The sequence below is a fragment of the Microcaecilia unicolor genome, chromosome 2, assembly GCF_901765095.1.
Source record: "Microcaecilia unicolor chromosome 2, aMicUni1.1, whole genome shotgun sequence".
NCBI classification, from domain to species: domain Eukaryota; kingdom Metazoa; phylum Chordata; class Amphibia; order Gymnophiona; family Siphonopidae; genus Microcaecilia; species Microcaecilia unicolor.
Window position 1 is genome coordinate 268421132 of NC_044032.1, and position 23308 is coordinate 268444439.

A 23308-nucleotide genomic window follows, 5' to 3' on the forward strand; every position below is an offset into this window, starting at 1 on the left:
AACTAACTTTCAGAAATAATAAGAACATAAGCATTGCTATTCTGGGAAAGACCAAAGGATCATCAAACCCAGTTTCCTGTTTCCAACAGTGGCCAATCCAGGTCACAAGTACCTGGCAAGATCACAGAAGAGTAGAAGAGATTCTATGCTGCTTATCCTAGAAATAAGCAGTGGAGTTTTCCAAGTCCATCTTAATATTGGCTTATGGACTTTTCTTTTAGGAAATTAACCAAAACTATTTTAGATGTCTTCACTCTAAAGCAAAATTCTTCACTTGAGTTAACACTCAATAACTGGTTGCATATAAACTATATACTAATTACACCAACCGTTGCTTCTTATGCAAATCTTTATTAAATATTTAAATATGACAATTTATTAACATTGTTATTAAAACTCCCCACCACTTTCACTCAATCATTCATACCACTTCTGAATCCATATCACTAAAATTCCACAAAAATCTCCACATATCTTTTAGTGCCCTGGTGTTGGTATTTTCATCAAACTGCAATCTTCATGAATATTAATCATGAACGAGAATATCGTAATTCACAATGTTTCATTAAATTCACAACATCATTAATAACATTTCTGTGGATCACAAGATACCATCATATTTATATGTCCATGTTGTTACAATCTTTGTAGTTCTCAGTTCTTGTTTAATCCGGAGCCGAGCTCTAAAGCAAAGAGGCAAAGCATACTCAGAGGAGTTATATCCAGAGAACCCATGGGGTTCTTTAATAAAATAAATTTTGGTGCAAGCTAAGAAACCAGTAAGTTTGTACGTAGAGCTGAAAGAGGAGATGAGAAAACTGGCTCCTTGAAAAATGCTGACTGACCTCAGACTTACTTAACTCATCCAGATTTTAGCAAAACTCCTGATAAAATGTCTCCCTGTTTCACACCCACACTTCAACAGCTCATGATAATTCTGTACACCTGTACAAACTTCAAATTGCAGATAACTACTAAAATGGTCAGCAGTCTTCATCATAAAGTGTATGGGGATAAAAGATCTCAATATGTATACTTTGGAAGAAAGGCGAGGGTAGGGGGAGGGGAGAGATCACATACAGACATTTAAACACCCCCATAGCACAAATGCACAAGAGGTGAGTCTCTTTCAATTGAAAGGAAGATCTGGAATGAGGGGGCATAGAATGAAGGTGAAAGGGGACAGACTCTGGAGTAATCTAAGGAAATACTTCATTGTGGAAAAGGTGGTGGATGCGTGGAACGGCCAACTCGGTAGAGATGAGGACTGTATCTGAATTCAAGAACGCATAGAACAAGCAGAAAGGATCTTTAAGGGAGAGGAAGGGATAGTAGAGATTAGTAGATGGTATAGATGTGCAGACTGGATAGACCATATGGTCTTTATCTGTCATCATTTTCTATGCTTCTATGTTTCTTTCAAGTGGCTAGTATAGTAAACTAATGCTAACTGCTTACTACTGAATGGGGTAGTGACTAGGTAGGAGTGGGTGGAGATTATGTATGAACTACTCAATACAGTTAAGCCCCGATGATCAGAAGCAAGCGTTATCCCTTGGCACGCTCATTATTCCCTGCAGTGGGGGCCTTCAAGCATGACGCGGGTGCTAGAGGCCATTAGCGCCAGACTAGCGCCTGCATCATGCTCGAAGGCCCCCACTGAGTGGAATAACGAGCGTGCTGAGGGATAGCACATCAAGCATGCAAATGTATGCTGATGAGCTAATTTCCTATTCCTCCTCAATGCTCAGTGGGCAGCGCACTAAACAAGGGTGCTCCTCCCGTGGCAAACCCTATGCCAGTTTGGAGCAAACCCTGTGCCAGTTTGGTGTTAGGATTTGCTAAGGCATTGCAAAGGAATGGAGGGACCAGAAAGGGTCAGGAATCACTCCCCCTACCCCCAAAGATGTGAGAGCCTGGTAGTCCAGTGTCTGTATAAGGACTTTTACTATTGGTCTATCCTGCTGCAAAGACCTCTTCTCTTTCTCAGTGAAGCTTGGCTTCTTTGTCTACCTGCTATCATTTCCTGGTCATTCTTACTATCTCTGTCCTGAGAGGCGAGCCAGGTATGACCTTTCCCTCCAATCGAGGGCTGCCCTCTGGGACCACCCCTGCTACCTGATGGCAAGCCTTGTCCCTATTGGTCCCTTTACCTCCTCCTCCCTGGGCCTGTATGAGCCCCTTCTTGGCCTCTCTTTCTCCTTGAGGCATTCTCCATCTTGCTTCAGACAGCACTTGTCCTGCTAAACTCCCTGTAATGAACTCAGTTTTTACCTTGTAATATATCTCTCTAATGAGATATTGCACTTTCCAACCACCCAGCTCTGAGCTACTTCTACCTGTTTAACTATTTTCTCACCTCTGCAATAAAGCTGCCTTTCTTCAGATTTCTACCTTGAACCACTGATTCAGCTCTGAGAATTATGGAGTCTCTGTTGCCATGGGGCAATACTTCTGAACATCTGACTGAAATTATCTATATTTATTCAATAAAGGACATTTTAGAAAATAAAGAGGCTTCAGGTGTGTGCTGGTGTGCCAAGGTTATACTCCTAGGATAATAAGGCTTTAGAGTTATAAGTCTTGAAAGGCCTGACATTAGTAGGCCTGGAAAAGGCTAGAAGTCTAGAAAGGGAAATGCAAGTGTTGCCAACCTAGCTTATTTCCCACGAGTTTGGGCTTGTTATTTGTTGAAATTGCATTTTTTTTTCTGAACTTGCGGGTAGTTTGTTTTTGGGCTTGTTCTTTTTTCTTTTATATGACTATATACTGCTGATTGTCCACAATTGTTGCCACGATAACATTGCAAGTAAATGTAAAACATTACAAGTAAGTGTGTCAGCCGGCACTCAGTCCCACCTTTTCCTGTCCTCTTTCGTTTCCTCATTGGCTATGGAAGGAGTTAATCACAACATGCACCGCCCCTATATTAGGGCTGCCTTCTGACACCCGAAACATACTTTATAAGACACATAAAAAATTGAGCTTATTTGTAGGAACCAGTGCTTTTTTTGTAGAAAAAAGGTGCTGATACTCATTATGGGCGTGGTCACCACATATGACTCCACCCCTATTATAGCCACATCCACATTAGCTACACCCCTTATACCAGTCATGGCGCATATAAACAGACATCATTGAAAATATTATACTAGTATAGGAGAAAAAAATAACGTGATTTTTTTTCTTTATAAATAATTTCTGTAAGCTGTTACAGCTCCAGTATACCCAGTGCAAAATAAGACAGCAGATGTAAATTCTCAAATTGGACATATTCCAAACACTAAAATGAAAATAAAATGATTTTTTCCACCTTTGTTGTCTGGTGACTTTGTTTTTCTATATTGGTCCCAGTCTCTGATTCTGCTGCTCTCTATCTGTTCTCTTAACTCCGTTTCCAGGGCTTCCTTTCCATATATTTCTTTACTTTCCTCCTTTCTTCTTCATTTCTTGCCCTACATCCATAAGTAAAAGCTGGGTCCTCCTCCATGGAATTGACTGGAGGAGGTATAACGTGGATCCAGCTTTTGACTATTTTCTCCATCCATGTGCAGTTTTTCTCCTCTCTTCTCTTTCCCTCATCTCCATCCATGTGCATCTTCTTCTTTTTTCTTTCCTCCTCTCCATCCATATCCAGCACTTCTCCTCTCTCTTCCCTCCCCTGTATCCATATAAAGCAATAATTCTCTCTCCTCTCTCCTCCATCCAAGTCCAGCATTTCTCCTCTCTCCCCGCCAACTCCTCCATCTATCCATGTCCAGCAATTCTCCTCTATCTCCTGCTCTCCTCTCCATCCATTTCCAGCATTTCTCCTCTCTACCCTGCCCTTCCCTCCCATCCATGTGCTTCTCCTTCCTATCTTCTCTCCCCTCCATCCATATCCAGCATGTCTCCTCTCTCCCCTGCCCTCCCCTCCCATGTCCATAGGTTCTCCTCTATCCCCTGTCCTCCCCTGCCATCCATGTCCAGCGATTCTCCTCTCTCCCCTTCCCTCCCCTTCCATCCATGTCCAGTGAATCTCTCTTTGCTGACCTCCCCTCCCATCCCATCCATGTCCAGTGTGTCTCCTCTCTCCCCTGCCCTCCCCTCTCATCCATGTGCAGCGATTCTCCTCTGCCCCCTGTCCTCTCCTGCCATCCATGTCCAGCGATTCTCCTCTCCCTTGCCCTCCCCTCCCATCCATGTCCAGCAATTCTCTCTTCCCTGCCCTCCCCTCCCATCCATGTGCTTCTTCTTCCTATCTTCTCTCCCCTCCATCCATATCCAGCATGTCTCTTCTCTCCCCTGCCCTCCCCTCTCATCCATGTACAGTGATTTTCCTCTGCCCCCTGTCCTCCCCTCCCATCCATGTTCAGCGATTCTCCTCTCTCTCCTGCCCTCCCCTCCATGTCCAGTGATTCTTTTCTCTTCCCTGCCCTCCCCTCTCATCCATGTCAGTGACTCTCCTCTACCCCCTGTCCTCCCCTGCCATCCATGTCCAGTGATTCTCCTCTCCCCTGCTCTCCCCTCCCATCTCCTCCCATCCATGTCCAGCGATTCTCCTTTCTCCCCTGCCCTCCCCTCCCATCCATGTCCAGCAATTCTCTCTTCCCTCCCCTCCCCTTCCATCCAGGTCCAGCAATTCTCTCTTCCCTCCCCTCCTCTTCCATCCAGGTCCAGCATGTCTCCTCTCTCCCCTGCCCTCTCCTCTCATCCATGTCCAGCGAATCTCCTCTGCCCCCTGTCCTCCCCTGCCATCCATGTCCAGCGTATCTCTCTCCCCTTCCTTCCCCTCTCATCCATGTCCAACGATTCTCCTCTCTCCCCTGTCCTCCCCTTCCATCCACGTCCAGCGAATCTCTCTTCACTGACCCCCCCTCCCATCCCATCCATGTCCAGTATGTCTCCTCTCTCCCCTGCCCTCCCCTCTCATCCATGTGCAGTGATTCTCATCTGCCCCCTGCCCTCCCCTGCCATCCATGTCCAGTGATTCTCCTCTCCCCTGCCCTCCCTTCCCATCCATGTCCAGTGATTCTCCTCTCTCCCCTGCCCTCCTCTCCCATCCATGTCCAGCAATTCTCTCTTCCCTGCCCTCCCCTCCCATCCATGTCCAGTGATTCTCCTCTCTCTCCTGCCCTCCCCTCCCATCCATGTCCAGCATGTCTCCTCTCTCCCCTCCCATCCCCTCCCATCCATGTCCAGCGATTCTCCTCTCTCCCCTCCCCTGTTCGCAAATGTGGCTGAGAAAGTTCAATCAGTGTGATATTAAAGAACAGTGCAGTGGATGGTGACTGTGGCTTTTGAATCATGGTTGCCTTGTCTCGTTTTTTGGTTACTGTCACTTTAAACAATTCTTGTCTGCAGTCCCTTTAAATTGCTCCACTGAATCCCTAGTTAAGATAGGATACAGCTGAGGTTGCTCTGACATTAGATTTTCTGTAGGATGGCTGTTTTTTCAATGTCTTTACAAGTGAAGCATTGAGAGTGTAGGTGGAATTCAGAGCTGGTCTCCAAAAAGTTTGGATAGCTAGAAGTAAGTGCTATTGGATTAGGTGGGTTTCTTCATTTCTTATCTTTTATCTTTGAACATTTTAATTGTGGGATAGGATGGTGAGAGTGTGTGAATGGTGCATTTACTTTGAATTTTCTGAGACACAAAACTTTTCTTTTGTAGATTCATACCCCAACAATTATGCTAAAGTTGAGTGGTTCCTGACAAAGCCCTGAGGTGGGCGAAATGATCTGGGCCCCTTGAAAGTCACCAGTTTGAAGTGTGGGGCATTCAGCCAGCAATGAGACAGCTAAGTTTGTTTATTTAAGTAATGCTGCTGCTTGGAGAGTTTTTTTGTGCTCAGTAATGTAGTGTATATTCACTATATTTGACCCTTTGAGATTGGATTTGGCTGTTTTTCAGTTTTTGCAGTATTAGATTACCTTAGTGTGATTAACAGCCCATACTGTTCATTGAACTTTGGTCAGTTTAAATATGCCAACATTGTCCAGTTCAGCACACTATTAGCTGCCAAGTTCATACAAAGTTAATTATGTTCAATGGAAAATAAATCTGGTGGCTAAGGCTGCTTGCTATGTGAATATTCTATCACTGTTTCATTATTGCTACCAATAATTACATATTAAGGTATTTGTTTTAAACTTTGTTTTAGTTCGTTTATCCAGTCCTAATATACACATTGTTTTGCTTTTTTAAACGCAAAGGTGAATCCTAAGGTGGTTGAATAATTAAGCGTAAATTCTGGCCGTACTTGTTTTGGACTACTCTGGATCCTGCTGATCTATAAAGCTGCTGTCTGGAATTTTGGAACCTGGAAATGAGAAGATAATAATTAAGTTTTAAATGAATTATGTATATGTCAGTTTTTGAATGTGCATCTGTCAGAACTGGTTTTAGACATGGCTGGAGCCCACCACAAGAACCTCACTCATTGGCCTTCAATCTCCAGAATAGCGATGATAAATCTCCAGCTTTGAGATGGGCCACCCTTGGCATCTCTGAACTCCTTTACCTGCTGGCAGTGATACTGAGCCCTGCCAGCCAAATAAACAGACTGCCGCTGCTCCCTTCTGTTTGTTTCTGGCTCTGAGCAACATGCCAGGACTTCTCGTGCAAGTGTGCGTGAGAATTCCTGGCATACTGCTCAGAGCCAGAAACAAGCAGTGTGGAATGGCAGTAGTCCATTTATTTGGCTGGTGGGGCTCAGCCTCCCTTCCAGCAAAGGTATGCCTAGCATGCCCGCATGGGGGAAAGGGAGAGGGAGAGAGAGGAATGCATTGCCCCCCAGTCCACCTCAGCCCCCCTACAAAAATATTTCAGTACTGGCTATGCCCGGAGAGAGAGCCAGTTAAGAAATTTCCAGTACACCACTGGGCACAGACCAAGACAAATAGAAGAGAGAAACTTTAAATCAGATTAGACTTAGGGGAGGGTTTCCCAAACTGTGCACCGTGGTGCCCCAGCGCACTGCGGCAAACTCACAGGAGTGCCGCAGGGGGAGATGGGAGTGATCTTTATTAAGGGCATGGGCCATGTGCCATACACATGCCACAGTTAATCCCAGGCCTTGCCACCTCCAGAGGTTGAAGCATTACAAAGGTATTATACTGCATCGTCACGGGTGGGCCAGGGATATTCAAGACTCCTCTTCACTTACTTTTCTTAAGGTGACTGTCTGCTCAATCTACTGCTGTTCCTGCTTCAATGGATCATGGTCAGCAATTCACACATGCTCTCTGCTGTTATCCTGGGAGTAGGAAATAACATGCAGATCCATTAAACTCTGGGGGTTTTCAGGTAATTGCAGCGCAACAGCGGTAGCGATTCCAACATGCTGCCTGCCACTTCCCGCCCCTGGGGTAGGCGGACAGCATGTGTGAATCACTGCCACAGATCTGTTGAAGCAGAAACTTTCCTTTAGCGTGGTACTAACATTTTAAATGCTTTTTCTCTGCATATAAACCAGGCTGTGGTGGGTGGGAAGGAGAGACTCTGAATGGGGGTACTGTGAAAATATTACTGATACACTAAGGGTGCCTTGGGAACCACTGAGCTACAGTATATTATGAAGGGAAAGCAAGAGAGGAAACTAGAAGGAATATTACCTTAGTCTATGAGATAATAAGGATCAGGTGTTTTTTGAAGGTAAAGCATTCCTTGTACTCCAGGGAGCAATAGCACAGGCTTGTTGAAAGAAAAGAATTCATTAAAATAGAGGAAGCAGGTGAACGATTATATAAAGGCAGATTTTTAGCTGAAGGTAGGAAAATCATTTTAATGGCTATCAAGAAAAATATTTTCATACATAGACATTACTGGTTCTGTATGGTGACACTAGCTGTTGTCACAGTTAAGAAAAGTGAGCCATTGTATTGTGTTGAGGCTGGCTGTAGTGGTTCTCACCAACAGCTGCTGACAGGAACACCTGGCAGAATTTAGGAAGCTGCAGAAGGCAGGACATGGTTCGGACTGGCTGTAAGGCAGGAGCTAGGCAGTGCCTAACACTGATGGGCTGGAACAGTCTAGCTGTTGGTTCTAGAAGAGCCCTTGGGGGTTGGCCCTTTAGAGGACCCTTGGGTAGAAGGAGGGCAGGAAGTCCACAGGACAGGACCTCAGGAACAGGCCAAGCAGGAACAGAGAAAGGCAGGGTCACTGGAATGGATAAGACTAGGAGCATAAACAAGTCAGACTGGAGGACTGGAACACGTAGGCCTGGATGCAGGAACACACAGGACTGGAAGACTGGAACAACAGAACTAGGTATAGGAATAAGTGGGGCTGGAAGACTAGGATAAACAGAAATGGCACGTCAACAAACACTAGAGTAAGAGCAATTCTGGAAGCCTGTTGCTGAAGCACTGGAGGAGTGTAGAGCACTCTGCTGCAGGATTCTATTAGGTGCCTGAACCAGGTGAGGGGTGGGATAGCTATCCAAGCCCACTAATCTAGTCTGAGGCAGGATGAGTAATTCTACTCAAATCTGAGGACCCCAGAAATTATGTAAATAAGTGGGGTCAATATTCAACCATCGGTGGTGAGTGTTTTACTTACTGCCAATGGTGTTATTCCCAGATATTCAAAGCCCAGTACCTATGCGAGCTTTGGTTTTGAATAACTGGTTATTTTTAAGCTGGCTAACACATAGCTGCTTAAGTCAATACTCATCACTTAAGCCAGTGGTTCCCAAACCTGGTCCTGGAGGCACCCCAGCCAGTCAGGTTTCCAGGATATCCACAATGAATATTCGTGAGAGAGATTTGCATTTAGTGGAGGCAGAAGGAGTTAAGTGACCATGGGTTGGTGTATAAATGGGACAGACATTTATGCGGTTCCATTTATACGTTAATCCTGGCTGCTTAAGTGCTGAATATTGGCACTTAAGTGGCTGAGCACTGACCATCTCTGGAGCACCCCCACAATAGCCAGTTTTGTATTTGGCTCTAACTGCAACATTCAGCAGCACTTAGCCAGTTATGTGTCAGTGAATATTAGTAACTAGCCCTGACCAAGCAATTTAACTGGTCAGCAGCTGGCTAAATCGTTTTGAATATCATGCAGATTGTGTATTATTTGAGTGAATCAGTCCTTCTTTACTGTAATATCCTTAGGCAGAACTGAGGGCACTAGTGGATTATATGTAGCAACCCTTCCTTTTATGCAGAGTTACTCTTTCTTCAAAGTCATGGTGAATATATTTTATTATTTGCCTGAGTATATAATCCAATGACTGTCCTTAGCTGTAAAAGCTGAATATCTGTGGCAAGTCTTCCTTTCTTGGCCTATTTTGGGTAAACAAAGCTCCACTGACTTTCACAGAGGTTGTCCGGTGGGTTTTCCAACCAAGGAATGCTGCCAACATGTTCAGAGCTGATAAGATGCAGCTGCTCAGAGTCTGTTAATTGAATCTTTGGTTATTCTTCGTCCTTCCTGCTTTGGAGCAAACCTTTAACATTTGAGAGGCTGTAGTTTGCATTTATCAATCAGCACAAACGCTGAGCAAAGTGCCTCTTTAAGTCAAAAGATAAGGAGACGCTCTCTTCAACTCCAAGGGCTTCGGGTATCCTGTCTGCTCAGGATTGCTCTCCACCCCTCTTGCTTGTTCAGGCAAGGCTGTTGGTTTTCACTCCATATTAATTTTCCATCCAACGTGGGAATTCAATTTGTACTGTACATTTCATTTCTTCACAGATTTAGATTTATTTCACGTTGTATACACTTTTAATTAACTCTCTGGCATCGCCGCCGCACAGGATATAAAGCTCATTTGTTTCCCCTCTGTTGTGAATATACCACCAATCATTTGCCACTTAGCTGGTAATGCAGGCGCTATCAGTTTCCATGGAAACCGGAGCCTGGTGATCAATTCCTTGCCAGTGTGGCATCGCCAGGGGGGGAGTGTAGCCTGTGATTTCTGTATGCCTGCAGCATCCAGCTAATTAAAATGGGATTATAAAATCATCCCAGTACATGTTCAACAACCACACTGTAATCCATTTGATATAAATGTCAACACTGCTAGACTATTTATGAAAAAGTTGTTGCTCTGTTATGCTTTGCAACATGTGAAAAAGAATGCATATTGATTTTGGGGAGTGGGATCTGCTAAGCTAGTGATAAAATGGTAAATGTCCAGAATGACATTAAAGCTTTATGCAAAGCATCCATTTTACTTTACAAGGCAAAAGTCAAGAACATAATATGAAAAGAATAGGGTATCGTTATTGATGTGCAGGTATTTGCTTTGAGTCAGTTTTACCAGTTAACTAATTAATTAAATGTGTATGAATTATACATCTGTCAGAAGCCCCTAATTTATCTGATTCATTTTAATTTGGTGTCTTACCCTGGAGGGAGCTGATCATCCTTCTCACTGGACAAGTTTTTGAGCAGTTACCTTGGAAAAAACATTATGGTTGCCATGTTGGCCCTTACAAATATGGTATGTACAAGCAGAAAGATGGTGGAGATCAGTGGTTTTGAACCCAGTCCTCAGGGACCACTTGACCCAGGGGTGGCCCTATAATGAGGCCAACTGAGGTGGCGGCCTCAGGCAGCATTCTTAAAGGAGCGGCATCTTCCTACTTGTCAGCTTTCTCAAACTCCCTCTCCTGGCGGCATCTCCTCCCTTCCTTAACCCCACCCTCGGGTCCACCTTCAATTTGTTCTTAAAGTTGCTGGGTAGCAGCAGCAATTAACACATGCTACCTTGTCACCTGCCTCAGTGTTGTCTCTCTACTGTGGCCCTCCCCAGCGGAAACACGAAGTTATGTCAGACAGTGTGGCCCACAGTGGAGAGATGACTTTTAGAACAAATTGAAGGTAGAATTGGGGGTGGGGTGGGGGGTTAAGGAAGTGAAGAGATAGGGGGTGAAGGAAGAGAGAGATGCCACCCAGAAGGGGGGGGGGTGTTCAGGAAGGAATGGAGAAGATGCCTGGGGGGGGGGGGATGGAGGAAGGAAGGGGAGATACCAGATCACTGCCTGGTAGGTGGGGTGACAATGAATGATGCTGGATTACAGGAGGCAGAAGGAAGAGATGTTGGGCTGAGGGGGTGCTAGAAAGGAAAGGAGGGAGACATGTCAGACACAGGGGAGGGGTGGAAGGGGGAGAGAGAGAGATGGACTTGGGGGAGGGAGTGGGGGAAATGAGAGCGATGGACTCTGGGGAGAGAGGGATGTCAGTCTTGGGAATAGGGTAATGGGATTCTTGGGAGTGGACAGGAGAGGGAGAGATGGATGGGAAGGGTGGGGGCAGAAGAGGGAGAGGGAGAGATGGGGAGGGCAGGGAGAGATGGTGGCGGCTTGGAAGGAGGAAGACAGGGAGAGATGGAGGAGGGGAATGGAAAGGGGACAGGGAGAGATGGGGTGGAAGGGGGGACAGAGAGAGGTGGACTTGGGGAGGGCAGAAGAGGTAGAAGGAGGCCAGGGAGAGATGATGGAGGGGTGGAAGGGGTAGGGAGAAATGGGGCGGAAGAGAGAGAGAAAGGTGGACTCAGTGGAGCACAGAGGGGGCCAAAGGGGAAGAGGGAGAAATGGAGTTGGGGAGGGTGGAGGGGAAATGGGGAAAAGGAAAGAGATTCAGGGGAGGGGACAGAAGGGGAGAGGGAGAGATGGATGGGGGAGAGAGACTCAAGGAGAGCAGAGGATAGGAAGGAGCAGGGGGAATGGGACTTGGTATATCAGGTAATGCATATTTTCAAAGTTGGTAGTTTTTGTTCTCTAAAACTTGAAAATAAATATTTTGTACCTTTTGTGTGATCATTTTATTTTTCCAGTTAGGTTGATCCTTGTCTCTCTACCAAATTCTTTATTTTTTGCTTACCGACCCAGCAAGAACTTGCCTTGTGCTTGAGTGAAAGGCTCCACTGTGCATTGCTTTACCTTTTTCTGATGACTCTGTTGGAGTAATGGGAAATAATTGCAACAGGAAGGTTTGAGGGGAAGGGGAGGAGTGGGGAAGCTGTTGGATTGGGAAAGGGAGAGGGTGTAGCTGATGGACCATGTGGGAACAATGTTGGAGTGTGTGTGGAGGAATCCCCCCCCCCCCCCTTGCCTCTTCACTATCCCAAACTACTCCCATGCATAGCTCCAATATTGCTTTTCCTAGTATTCTGTAATTTCTTAGATCTCCCCTGGAACACTTTTTAAAAATTGGTGTGATGTTGGCCGCCCTCCAATCTTCAGGTACGACTGACAATTTTAATGATAGTTTACAAATTACTAATAGTAGGTCTGCAATTCGGAAATAGAGATCTCAACATCAGTTGCCATGCACCTGTGGGAAAAGTATGGGAACAAGAATTCTTTCAGCATCAGTAGACACAACCAGGGACTTAAAAGTGGTCTACTTAAGATGGGAGAGTGAGTCATCTATGTAATTATTTATCTCTAGCTTTTGTGAAGAGTAAATGTTTGATAGCCGCAGACTTGCAAATGCAAGCCTTTCAGTAGGAAAACCATATGCTAGGGTTCTAACAGACACATAATATGAAATGAGTAATGACTTCCATGACCCGCATGTAGTCAGATATGAACATAACACTTTTGTTGTTGAACTTTCTGCCCCTTATGTAAAGAGAAGTGATATCCCTGTTGTCCTACTCTGATTCTATGTTTCAACCAAAATTCTCTGTACCATGATCTCTGAAAATAAATACCAAAATCTACACTTTGGTGGAGGAATGGAGGGGGGGGGGGGGGCACAAGGTTAGGCCTTTAATTGACTACAAGAATCCAATCACCCAAATTATCTTTGATTGTACATAAAATTAGGTGAGGCACATATCAAAAGAGATAAATGGGAAGCAACATCATAAAAGCATAATCAAAGCATGGAAGCTTATATAGGATAAAATACCAGAGAGGCACTAAAGAAAACAAACAAACAAACAAAAAAGAACAAAAGGGGGGAGATAAAGAACATTTAAAAAAATTAGAAACCACAAATCAATTACAACCACCACAAACACCCTCAAGTGATCATCATTACTTCAAGCGCAATAAACTATCCTCCCCCCCCAAAAACTAAACCAAAAGCATAACATACCTCAAAAGGTATCCTGAAACATATACATCAAAGCAGTTCTTATCACTGTCACCTTCAGAAACAGTCTTAACGGATAATACTGTCAGAAATATTGCCAGTTAGTAGAACCAGCAAAGTTAAAAAGGAGAGGGTATAACAATCCAAAAAAATAAAAAAAACAAATATTGAGATTAAGGGGGGAAGTTATCAACATGGGCTAATGTTAAGTTGGGTTATTTTACCACAAGTTCAGTTATTTTAGCACAGGGTCTCATTTTATGCAATGAGATCTTGTACTAAAATAACCTGACTTGCACCCTTCTGGGACACATTGAGGAGCATAATCGAACGGGGCCGGCCATCTATAAGGGCAACCATCTGTAATGACGGCCCCGTTAAGCGGCATACCCGACTGTATTATTGAAACAAGATGGCTGGCCATCTTTCGTTTCGATTATACGGTCGGGGCCGGCCAAATCTCAACATTTGGGCCGCCCTTAGAGATGGCTGGCATTAGAGATGGCCACCATTGGTTTTCGCCGATAATGGAAACTAATAGCGGCCATCTCAAACCCGGCCAAATCCAAGCCATTTGGTCGTGGGAGGAGCCAGCATTTGCACTGGTCCCCCTCACATGCAAGGACACCAACCGGGCACCCTAGGGGGCACTGCAGTGGACATCACAAATTGTTCCCAGCTGCATAGCTCCCTTACCTTGGGTGCTGAGCCCCCCAAATCCCCCCAAAACTCACTCCCCACAACTGTACACCACTACCATAGCCCTAAGGGGTGAAGGGGGGCACCTACATGTGGGTACAGTTTATTTATTTATTTATTATTTTTTTTATTACATTTGTACCCCGTGCTTTCCCACTCATGGCAGGCTCAATGTGGCTTACATATTATATACAGGTACTTATTTGTACCTGGGGCAATGGAGGGTTAAGTGACTTGCACAGAGTCACAAGGAGCTGCCTGTGCCTGTAGTGGGAATCGAACCCAGTTCCCCTGGACCAAAGTCCACCACTCTAACCACTAGGCCACTCCTCCACATTTAACACCACAAGTGTAACAGGTAGGGGGGTCCGCCTGCCTGAAGTGCACTGCAACCACTAAAAACTGTTCCTGGGACCTGCATACTGCTGTCATGGAGCTGGGTATGATATTTGAGGCTGGCATAGAGGCTGGCAAAAATGTATTTACATTTTTTTGGGGGTGGAAGGGGGTTGGTGATCACTGGGGGAGTAAGGGGAGGTGATCCCTGATTCCCTCCGGTGGTCATCTGGTCAGTTCGGGCACCTTTTTGAGGCTTGTTCGTGAACAAAAAGGGACCAAGTAAAGTTGACCAAATGTTCGTCAGCGGTTCTATCAACGTAAGAAGTACATCGTCCACAAAGAGTACAACCCGAGATTCAATACTCCCATAATAAGGACCTCTAATATTCGGATGTGCCCGTATCTTGATAGCTAAGGGTTCAACTGTCAATGCAAAAAGTAAAGGGGACAAAGCACAACCCTGACGTGTACCTCAAGACAGAGAAAGGGGATTTATACCTCTTTTTCAGGTTTTTGGATTCCACTTTTTGGGGAGGGAAATTGTCTATTTTTCCTGATATATCTAAATGGACTCACTCAAAGGAAGAAGTTCTTAATATATAAGCCTTATGTGGATTCTCTGGGAGCAAGGTTGCAAATGAGATTTCCCTGTAAATGTTTAGTTTTTCTGGATCAGAATACTTATGTTTTATGAACCCTCCCATTTAAATTTTTTTCTTAAGAGGGTATATCATTGTCAACTCCTCTGGCTTTGAGTCACTCAATTTAGATTATAGATCAATGCTCTGCAATTTCTTTGTTAAAATGTTTTTCTTTTAGTTAGACCAACTTCCTCTGGTTTATGGGACTGGATTTTCTCCTACTATGTGGTCTATGCTAGTTTGATTATATTTATGTTTATGTTAATAATGTTAACTTGCTATATTTACTTATAATCATGCTTGATGTGTTTCAAGATTTTCTTAATGTATATTTTGAAAGTAAATAAAAAAAAAAAGATCAAAACCAATCTATTCTTAGATAAGCCATAACTGAATGAGATATTTGGATAACAATTTCATCTGCTAAATGGATGATCTTATGGACAAGTGGGCTAACCGAGTTTTTCACACCTGAGATGGCTGGCCCAAATGTCTATGTGGTCAATGGAGATAGCCGTAAGAACATAAGAGTAGCCATTGGGTCAGACCAATGGTCCATGTAGCCCAGTATCCTGTTTTCCAAATAGTGGCCAAGCCAGGTCACAAGTACCTGGCAGAAACCCAATTAGTAGCAACATTCCATGCTACCAATATCTGTCTCAATAGCAGACTATGGACTTTTCCACCAGGAATTTGTCCAAACCTTTTTTAAACCCAGATACACTAACTGCTGTTACTACATCTTCCAACAATGAGTTCCACAGCTTAATTATTAATTGAGTGAAAAAATATTTCCTCCTATTTGTTTTAAAAGTATTTCCATGTAACTTCCTTGAGTGTCCCCTAGTCTTTGTACTTTTGGAACGAGTAAAAAAATTAATTTAATTCTACTCGTTCTACGCCACTCAGGATTTTGTAGACCAGTTCAATCATGTGCAAAAATCTGCAAAATTCATTGGCTTTTAGCTTAGTCCACTTGTCCATAGGTAAATATTGATGTCTTGATGCAGTAAACCCAAAAAGCCGCAAATTAGTAAATTGATGGTTAACCCACTTGTCTGTAAGACCATCCAAATATCATCCCCATCCCTATAGGGTGACATCAATACTATATTGTCTGCTAACAATCTAACATTGATATTATGAGGTCAAAATAATCTATATAATGGAATCATCTACAAATTAAGGGGCAAAGCCCTAGTTCACAGGAAAACACTTTACCACAAAACATGTTAAAAGCATTTTGTGTTAACTTTGCATTTTCTGTGTGCTAAGCACACGTAAGTGTATTCTTTGAAGGAAGTATATCATGGGCGGGAAATAGGCATGCATGTGTTAATCAGCTAGTGGGACCTGCAAAAAGAAAAAAATAAAGTACTATTTATTGGCCACGTTAAGAATAGGCTTAGCATGCAGGAAAGTCCTGTGTTAAAATGCGCTAAGCCCATTTTTAACACGGTTTAGTAAAACTTTGCCCCACTAGGGACAGAGAAAGTACCTGTATATAATGTAAACTGCGTTGGTTGTACCACAGAAAAGCAGTATATCAAATCCATGACCTTTTATACTTTACCCTTTGAAAGGGCCCCTAAATAGAACAATGGTAATACAGATCCTCTCTCCAGGTGTACTCTGGATGGGCAATTCTAATTCAATGTTCACCCTTTGTGTAAGCTTAGTTGGGAAAGATGAAAACCAGTTCAAGATGTGTACATCAAATCTTGGATAGCCTTAACAGCACAACTTCATGAACAACTGTGTCACATCTAAATACAATACGTAGGCTAAGCTATGCATACCCAACGCAGACAAAATTGTGTAAATAAGCATTGAGAGTAAAATTTCTAGAGTATGGCTGGAGACTCACAATTTCATTCAATGCAAAAATTATTTAATAGAATTTTTTATTTGAAATTTTTTTAAAACTGAAAATCCTGTTATTTTCCCCATAAAGACATTTCAGTTAAATTGATTAAACAAAAAGCCAAACATTTATATAAACAAAATACAATTAGTGCTAATTAGTAAATGTGTGAATATATTCAAAACAAGAAGACATATTAAATAACTAACTTTATTCATGCTTCAGTTGGAAATTTTATAGAGCTAAAAATCTAATGTTAAACATCTACATAGCTGCTCATCTCAGATTAACAACCTCCAATTATATTTAATAAACCAATTACAAAGAAAAGTAATTTTATGTGTAAATGATAGAGACAAAATGGATTATAGAAAAATATATCTCAAAACTAAAATCTCAAAATAGGAGAAAATCTAATTAACAAGTTTGTTGATGTAGCAACATTAAGGGGCCTTTTTACTAAGCCGTGGTAAAAAGTTGCATTTAGTAATGTGGGCGCATTTTTTACCACGTCTGGGGAAAAAGGGCATTTTTTAATGGGCCATAAAATGGGCATACACTAAAATTAAAACTAGAATGCACCTGTTTATGGCCTGAGCCCTTACTGCCACTCATTGATCTAGCGATAAGGGCTCACGTGCTACATGTGTGGTATCTATTCAGCGCATGCCAACTGCCAATTACTGCCGGAAATGCTACATGTGGTAGAAAATAAAAAAATAATTTCTACTGCCGGAACGAGCGTGCGCCAAATTTAAAATTACCACCGGGAGCACGCTAGCCTGGCGGTAGTCTCATTTTGGTGTGCGCTGAATGCGGATAGGCCCTACCACAGCTTAATACAAGGGCCCCTGAAAGAATTACCACTAGTTCCTTAACTCTAGCAATTTGAGCAACTGTGGTTATTGTACCACGGATTGTGCTGTTCTAACACAACTTGTAGTAAAATAACCCATCTTAACTCTGTTGATAACTTCCCCCATAAAAGACCTCATTCTATGGTTTGCTAGAAAGAGGCTGATGTAATAACCCATGAGACAGTGGTTTTATTCAAGTGTAACTTTTCTACCTATGTGAATCAGCTAAAATTACAGGTAAGATTTTGCTCCCAAAATGGACTAAGAATAGACAACTCCAATTCATTGAGGAATAGTTAGTATTTTAGTGAAAGCTGGCCTAGGAACACATTTTTGAATGATGGATTTCAAAAAGTTCATAAAAAAGAGCTGCTTTGTATGTATTTGCATTGCATTAGCTCCTTATTCTGCTATAGAGATAGACATAGGGGAAGCCACTGCTTGCCTTGGGGTCGGTAGCAGGAATGTTGCTACTATTTGGGTTTCTGCCACTGTTGGAAGCTATATTATGAAGGAATCTCTAGATTGGTTTATTGAATGTCACACACAGCATTTGGGTTTTATGTTTTCTCATGATCTCTTTCCGGAAGATAAAGGTAACATTATATTAATGCCTATCCTTAAGAATGTTGCGATCAAAAGAAATGAGGTTATCAATTGCAGACCAGTTGCTTTTATTCCACTCGTAATTAAGATTATGGAAGGTCTGGTAGTACAACAGCTAATGGAGTATTTATCTCATTACACAATTTTGCATGAATCTCAGTCTGGTTTTAGGCTACAATTTAGCACTGAGACTGTACTAGCAACACTCGTGGCATGATTTAGAAGAGGAATTAGCAAGGGACAGAAAATTATGTTCAAATTGATATGTCCAGTGCATTTGATGTAGTGGATCATGTTGTTTTGTTGAGATTGTTAGATAATACATAGGGAATAACGGAGTTGTATTCACCTGGTTTTGTGGTTTCCTTAAAAATAGGTCTTATCAGGTTAAGATGTCTATTGTTTCATCTCCATGGATTTCAGAGTGTGGAGTACCTTAAGGCTCCCCTATTTTGCCCATCTTATCCAATGTTCTAATGACCCCATTAGGAAGAAATTAGCACAAATAGGGCTTAATCCCTTCATATATGCAGATGATATAACTATATATATTCCTTGTAATAATGACATTTCAGAGATAGTGGATACAATTAAATGGGCAAATACATTCAAACTTAAGCTGTATAGGGATAAAATGAAAATTTTGGTCATTTTTAATCCCTATTGTCATACTTCTTACACTAGTTTTAAGATTGGTCAAACTGTATCCAATTGAAACCCAGTTGAAAATCTTAAGTGTAGTCTTTGATCAACATCTAACTTTTGAGAAACAAGTATCTGCTATAGTAGCTAAGATTTTTCAGACTCTGTGGAAATTGAAGAGGATTAAAGTTCATTTTTTGAACAAGTTCTTTCAATTGTTAGTACAAACTTTGGTTTTTGCTCTGGGTGACCACTGTAGTGTAGTCTATGTGGGATTTAAAGAATATGTGCTTAAGATGCTGCAGATGGCTTAGTATACAGTAGCTCATCTAAGTTTTAGGGTATCAAGGTATGGAAGTGCAACTCCGTTGCTTTATGTGCTTCACTGGATTCCAATCAGGGCTCATTTAGGATTAGATTCTATATATGGGGCTGAAAAAATTGGTGCTAATGGAAAACAGACTTAGGTGTATTCTATAAACTGTGCCAAAAGTTAGGCGCAGTTTACAGAATATGCCTAAACTCGTCCACGCACCTAGAATTTAGGTGCAAGCAATTACGCCAATGAAAACCTGGTATAAATGCCTATGCCTAACTTTAGGTGTGGAAGGTATTGTTCTATAATGCTGCATGTAAATTTTAGGAATGTCTACAACTCGCCCATGCTCCTCCCGTAGCCATGCCTCCTATGTGCACTACTTTATAGAATATGCTTAATGAGTACTGCATGTAAATTCTAAGCAGTGCCCATTAGTGCCGATAATTGCTTGTTAACATCCAGTTATCAGCACTGATTGGCTCATTACTCAATTAAGTTAAACATGCAAATTGACTACGTGTACCAATTTGCATGCATAACTCTAGGTGCTGTATATAGAATCTGGAGGTTAATGTTGAAGGCATGTTCATAAATTTTTTAAATATTGTTTGGTATGGCACCAGGATACATGTTGTTCTTAATAGATCTATCAGCTAGGAATACAGGATTACAAACGAGGGATTATTTGTTTCTTCATCTCCCTAGTTGTAAACAAATGTGGTTGATAAGCCGGTTCATGAGGCAGGCTTTAGTTACCAGGGCTCTAAATGGTGAAATCTAATCCCCAAGAATATAAGGCATGTTAGTAATTATATACTACTAGTGAGAAATGCCCGTTTCGGATAAAAATGAAACGGGTGCTAGCAAGGTAATCCCCCCCCCCCACCATCCTCCCTCCCTCCCTCCCTCCCGAGTTCCAGACCCCCTCCTCCGTCCCTCTCTTCCAATTTCCACACACCCCTCTCCCTTCCTCCATCCCTCAGTCACTTGGTTGCGAGTTTGTGATTAAAGTTCGCAGTGCTCTCCCCGCTGCTGTCACTGAATGTGTGGGACTCCCCGCTGCTGTCACAGAATCTGTGGAACTCGTGCGTTGTGCCTTCCCCGCCCTGCACGTCATTGCATTTTGATGCGAGGGCGGAGGTACAGTGACTACAGGCCTGCCCCGCCCTCTACATCATCGCGTTTTGATGCGAGGGCGGAGCTACACTGACTGCAGGCCAAACCGGATATCTCTGGCACCTCAAGTTTCCGACTTGAGGCTTCATTGGAACGTTGGAGGTGCTTTTTATATATATAGATTTTGTAAACCTTTAGAAAGTTTTTGGATAATTAAGAATTTTCAGCTAATTTTATTTAGTATTCCCCTTGCTTATTGTAATTTCATATTATTGTAAGCCACATTGAACTGAAACATGTTTTTGGATAATTGGGTACAAGAATGAACAAATAAAAAAGTGAAATTAAATGAAGCAGGATTCTGGACGAGATGGACCAATGGTCTGGCCCAGTATGGCTGTTATGTTCTTATTTATGAGTTCATATCCTTTCATGCATAGTGGACTATCATACGAATAAATTTACTTCAGAAGCTTGTCATATTTTATATAATCAGTTTGCAAAAGGGTGCAACATATGATAAAAATGCAAAATACAAATCTTTTCCATTTTGGGGCATTTCTGAGCATTTTATGCATTTTTTCATGTTACATCCTTTATTTGCACTTAGCATGTTGGCCTCATGGATGATAATTTTAAATCTATTGGGTAAGAAAAGATGTTTGCTAGGAAATGGGACTGCCTAAAAGTATGTATCTTATAAAGTGTGCAGCTGGAGTCAAGTGATGCTGTGAGGAGCTCCGGGTGTATGTTTGGAGGCTGCTCTGGGATCCTCCAATAAATCATTTTAATCTGTATCCCGGGACCATCTATTTAATACCACCTGGACACTAATAGCTTCTGGCATTTTATGGACAAGTATATAATCTGATTCAGCCCCTCGATGGCACAAAAGCAGCAACGCAAAGAGAGGCTTGCATCGACAGAGCACCAGCAAGATAGCGGAGTTGTCCCCGGCCCCAAAGATGGCCTGTTCTACAGCGATGATTATGGAACTTATTGAGGCAGTAGTGCATGCACTAGACCTGCAGTTTCAACAGCTTTCAGAGCAAATTGCCAATCTTTCTCAACTTACCTCTGATATCTCAGCAAACTGGAGAACGTGAATGTCTCGTCTGATGGTGGAGACACAGGCAGGAGAGTTGAAACACATGGCGGTACTTCTTGCAACTCAGCAACAAAAACTCGATGTGGAAAACAGGTCGTGGAGAGACAACATACGATTTGTTGGGTTCCCTGAGTCTGTCCCTGACTGTTCTCTCTGCCAGACATTGGAAACCTGGTTGCAGGTGACATTTCCGGAGGTGGGCACAACCTTCATGCGGGAGACACCAGGCTGTACATCATAGTAGCTAAGTTCCACTCATACAGTCAAAAAGCAGATTTTTTCAGAGTGTACAAGGGTTGTTGCAAGGCCATACACTATGACAACACTCCTCCTCTGTGGATCATACAAAGAAGCGTCGAGCCTTTTGCCTGGTATGCTCAAAATTCTTTGCACATAAATATCGTTTTGCACTTCAGTACCCGGTCATATTTATAGATGGCTGGTAGGTGAGATATTCTTCTCCAGATGATCTAGCTGTGTACCTTAATGAACCTGATCCAGTGTGAGCTTTAAGCTGTGATTATTTTCTACGGACCCAAGATATTACATTTCCTAATTTGACAATATGAATCTTTAAGGGTGGTTTCATAGACTGTGGTAGACCACATGAAGCTGTATGTAATAATCTTTTATTACAACTTTCTACATTAATTTGTGTCCGTTTAGGAGTGTATTTTCTGCATCCATTTATCTAATCTGTAGTAAGGGGGGAACCTCAGTGATGGCTTGCCTCTCTTCACAGCATGGAGGATCATGCAGGGCCTACAAAATGTGGAGGGTGGGAGTGGGAGGAGAGGGGTGGAGAAGGTTATTCTTACATTGTTTGGTGTTTTTTTGGAATTGGGCTATGTGAATTTGGGGGGATGGAATGTTTGTTCATTTTAAGAGAAAGGAAGTATATGTCTCTGTCAAGAAGCTCTGAAAGTCCCTCTTGTCTGAATGGGATGTTCTGCTTCTATTAAGTGCTAGACATGTGGTGTATAGGCTGGGTTATTCTCTCCATGTTCTAGGTGAGGCTAGGTGCCTGGAACTGATGGTAAACTTTATTGGTTGTGCATACTTGTTCCACAATGACATCTTACTATGCATATAGGCTCTCTCAGGATTGTATCATGGAATGTTTCTGGTGTGTCCTTTCCCATCAAGCGGACTAAGATTCTAACTTGTTTGAAATCGTGCAAGGTGGGTGGATATTGCTTGTCTCCAAGTGACCTGCTTGATGGACCAGGAACACCGGAAACTGAGTAAGGGTTGGGTGGGGGAGACCTTCTACTCTTCCACCAACTGTAGGCATGCTAGGATCAGTGTTGATCCATAAAGATTTGCATTGCCAGGCCTCCATAGTTACAAAAGACACATATGGTAGATTTCTTTTGTTTTGCATTTCATCTCCTTGTGGTCTGTGCTCCTAATACTTATGAACATGCCTTTTTTCAAAAATTGGTTAAAGTGGCCCTGACAGATATGACTATCCCTCTTTTCATGGTTGGTGATTTCAACCAGGTAGCTAATCCTCAGATGGATCGTTCTTCCCCTTGCTTGCTGACATGTGCCCACAGGAACATCAGCAAAGGGCAACTAAGGCCAAAAAGTCTAATTTTGGCCATGCTGATACCTTTCTACTGGCTCAACTCATAGTGGAGCAACAACACAAGTTGTTCTTTACCGAAGGCCAGAGCCAGGTCTGGGCATGCTTGCTCAAACATTATAACCAAGGAGCTTCATACCCAGAGAAAACCTAAAAGGAGAGGTGCAGTATGGAGCCATAGTATAGTAACCGAAATGAAAAGGCAATGTAGTACAGACTAGTATGCTGTACTTCTAAGAACCAAGCTAAAAGTACTGTGTCATATAGGCATTGAGTTGGTATATTGGCACACTCTGCCCTTGGCCATAGCTGACATGGGATCACAGCAACCTATAAAGCTTAGCAGAGTGGAAGAGTAGCCTATTGGTTAGTGGTAGGTAGCTAGATGAGGTTCTCCAGGGATTCCATATTACCAAACACGGTCAAGTGACTCATGGAAAACATGGCCAACAAATATAGAATATATACCATACTAAATTACCATCAAATACAAAAA